We start from the raw sequence: 3,895 nt of genomic DNA, 5'->3' as shown, positions 1-3,895 counted from the left end.
TGAATGTGACAGTCTTTTGTGGAAAGAGCAGCTGTCATGGGTCAACTGAGCAACTTCAGAGTGCCATCAGTGCCTTTGCAGCCATACCTCAAAGTGACATGCTTTAATGACTGTATCCTGTGGCCAAACTACTCTTAGGATACAGGGTTCAGATGCAGATTGACCAGATGTCTCACATTGATTACCAGGTACATACAAGCTAGTACTTGGAGACAGTTGCTGCCTGTGAAAAACTTAGAGATATCAAATCTGATCAGAGATTAGAAACTTAGGTCGGACCCTATGGAAGTAGCTCCTATGGGGAAAATTGCCTCTAGTACAAATGGCCAAGTAAAACAAATCCCTCAAAGTAGTAAGATGGGAGAGGTGATGTACAAGAAGGTAACCTCACACAGTACTGATAAATGCTGCATGGAGTTTGATATGGCAGAGGCCCTTAGAAATAGTGTAGGACAAATACCAATTCTTTCAAGCTAGGTGGAAATGAGATGGATGGGTTTATGACATCTCACCCTCACCTAACTGAGCATATTAATTTCTATTGTGCAAGTTTCCAACAATGACACAGATGCTGACTGTTGGCAGTCATATTACCAAAGCCAATAAGCCCTAACATAGAAGGCACCGGGTAATGTTGTAAGAGTCCTGACCGCCTCAGATGGAAGTTTCACGGAAACCTAGAATTATAAGGGGAGCAGTGCTTGTTACAGGAAAAATCTTGTTTTCTATAGGCAGCCTTGGGTCCACAGGTGAGCACAAGATGGTATATTTTGTCCTATTGTGAACTGATTCTGAAATGTCAATCATTCATTGATGGCGTTACTGGTTTCCTAGATTGGTGGCAATAAACTCAGGCACTTTTGCTGCTTCAGAGATTAAAAACTAGTGCAAGGAGTCAGGAAAACTTGAGCTGTGGAGATTGAATTAAAATGGGGAATAGAAATTCGATTACTTACGACCTCAGTGTGGTTCATTGTTTTTTTAGAGAAAAGGCGTAGGAGAAGGCTCAAAGAATAGGTGTCAGGTAGGCTTCTTGTTGCGTCCATTTAATTCATTTCTACATGTCTATTAAGATTTTATCCATTCATGGCTTAGGATTCAATTTGGGCCTTGTCCTAATTGTCAAAACATTTTCAAAGTAGTCTTATAAGTGGTATAACTTTTGCTCTTTTTTTTCTTTTTTTCTTTTTTTTTTTTTTTACTATTGAATGCATGGTATTTTTATTAAATAGTTGTACAGGGGAAGTGTCATTTAACAAAACAGTATATGGATACAATGCATATTGATCAGTGTCACCCCTGCAAGCCTCAGCAAGTATCTTTCACTAACTACTGAGCAATATCTCTGCTTACTCTACACTCTCTCTGCTCACACAAAACTTTTGACATAGCTTTTGGGTTGCATCAGCTCTGACTTTCCTCATTACCTTGCAGCTGCAACTTCTTATCAATCTCTTTTTTTCTTTTTTTTTTTTTAAAACTGGTACACACTGTTCACACCTATATTTTGAGTTTGGAAATGCATATTTGCAAGCTGCAATACAAAAGTTTTCACAAAGAATGCATAATCTCTGAAAATTATGAAAACATCCCTGCTACCAATACATTTCTAAATATAAAACTGACTACCATTTTTGTTCTGTGTAGCGAGAGAAGTTCATTTTTTATATTTTTTTTATTGTAATTAATAAAAGGGTTACATGATATTTGCCAGATAGAAGGTGCATTAATTCACATACATTGATACCCTTTCACATGTCTTGGTACCCATTACCCTCCCCCCCACCCACCACTCACCCCCTGTCTTGGTTTTCCCCCCTTCCCTATCAAATTTTAAATAACCAAATACAAATAAATTCAATATATCAGATAACAAAGTGAGATACTGTAACAATATGAGACACCCAAGAGACAGCAAAGGAGATGAAAGATAACATAGTACATTAAGAACAACAATCATTCATTATATGGCTTTTGTTTCAATATCCTGGAGGTCCTTTCAATTATCTTCATACTATATGGCCTTATATATCAAGGTTTTGCTCTATTGCAGATCTCTGCTGTTAGAGGAGAAGTTCATTTTTAAAACAGATAAAATTTAGTCTTTAGGTGTAAATGGTATGAATGATAGTATTTTTTTTTAAATTTCTTAGTTGTTTGGGATCCTTCAGCATGCAAAAGCTTTTAGAACAGGATGGTCCACAAAGGAACCAGGGTTGTCTTATGGCATCCAGTTAAGCCAGAGCTGAGAAAGCCTCTGGGTCATCCACATCAGGAGCAGAAGCACTTGACCTGTCAGTCCTATTGCCACGGGTTGGACGTCCACCATGTCCATGTCCACCTCATCCTCCCATCCTCCCCTGCCACCACGACCTGGGAGGCCTAGGTCACCAAAATTGATGTCCAGCTGAGATGTTATATCATTTGCTGTTTTCTGGGAATGATGGTCCATAACCGAATCTTCAGCACGCGCCTCTTCACTTTGATTTATGAAGAACAAATCCTTTGTTCCACTGCCCATCAGCACCTTCGTTTGGCTTACTAATATTAAATTCCACTTTTGCCTGGTCTTTGGATGAGTGGAAGGCTATTCAAAATAAAGGCATCTCTTTTGGACCCTCTTCCTTAACTACTTCAACCTCATTCTAAAAATATGGAATGCTTCACGAATTTGCGTGTCATCCTTGCGCAGGGGCCATGCTAATCCTCCCTGTATCGTTCCAATTTTAGTATATGTGCTGCCGAAGCGAGCACAACTTTTGCTCTTCTTGAAAGGTTCAACCGAGAGCATGGACAATGATGATGTGCATATATATATATATATATATATATATATATATATATATATATAAGTCAGGAATTTAAAAACTAAAATCTCCATTTCACTCTGTCATTAAAACCTATAAGTAAGGTAGAGATTATTCTATTTGTATAGAATTTCTATTTTCTTAGTTTTAAAATCCGGGGCATGTGTTAAGGTCTTTTCTATATGAGAATGTTCAGTGACTTTTCCTTAAAAACTGACCAGAGGTTGTGAAGTTGGGGTCTACCATTGGAGATTTCGGAGCCTGTTTTCCACCACTTTAAAAAATTCCAGACAGAGCTATTGATACAGTAGGTGGGAGAGTTGGTGTAATTGGCACAATACATGTGACTTTTGGGGGGTGGGTGGGTCATGGGCTTGAATGCTGGGCCTGGGCATTGTCCTGAGCTCTTCAGCTCAAGGCTACTGCTCTACCCCTGAACCACAGCCCCACTTCCTGTTTTCTAGTGATTAGAGATAAGAGTCTCATGTTCTTTAGTGACTGGGCTGGCTTTGAACTGTGATCCTCACATCTCAGCCTTCTGAGTAGCTAGGATTACAGGCATGAGCCACTAATCCCAGGTGACTTTGTAGGAAACGGATCCTTAGATGGAGGTCCCTCTCAAGCCTATCTGGAATTTGTCTTGGGATCACCTGTGCAAGGAATGGGAAAGTAGGATTGGGTGGTGAAGCTTGGCTGTAATGTCGTCACCTCAGAAGCCATAGGAAGCTATGTGGAAAGTTGAGTGTTCGGATACCTTCTCAAAGCTATTCTTGGAGAGGACTCAGCTTCTATTCACACAAATTATCATTCAGCCACTGAGAAAAGGACTGTGACTTTGAGTAGGTGTAGGCGTTCCCTTCATCTGAATGGAATCCTAGAAGGACTAATGGTTGAGGTATGCCTGGCTGTGGCATCACAGTGGCTAGAAGAATACATCGTCTTATTCTAAATGATGAAGTTACAATTAGACACAGGCATCTGTGTATTCCATGTATGATAAACTGGGCAAAATGGAGTAACTCTACCTAGCATGGCTCAGTTTTGTAGATAATGTAGTTTTCTTTTTTCTTTAACAAAATGCCTTGTAG

At 39.6% G+C, this 3,895-nt stretch overlaps 1 non-coding gene across 1 annotated transcript; it reads right to left on the bottom strand.

Annotated features, from left to right (window-relative positions):
* Positions 1 to 2,647: 2,647 nt before the first annotated feature.
* LOC150055573 (U6 spliceosomal RNA) lies at positions 2,648 to 2,754 on the bottom strand. The gene has a single exon (XR_016537505.1). It is a non-coding gene; the product is annotated as a U6 spliceosomal RNA (small nuclear RNA).
* Positions 2,755 to 3,895: the final 1,141 nt, after the last annotated feature.

This window comes from Megascapheus bottae, chromosome 13, assembly GCF_031878675.1.
Source record: "Megascapheus bottae isolate mThoBot1 chromosome 13, mThoBot2.hap1, whole genome shotgun sequence".
Taxonomy (NCBI): Eukaryota; Metazoa; Chordata; class Mammalia; order Rodentia; family Geomyidae; genus Megascapheus; species Megascapheus bottae.
Note: the sequence above shows the minus strand (reverse complement) of the source record. Positions and strands in the feature narration are given on the sequence as shown.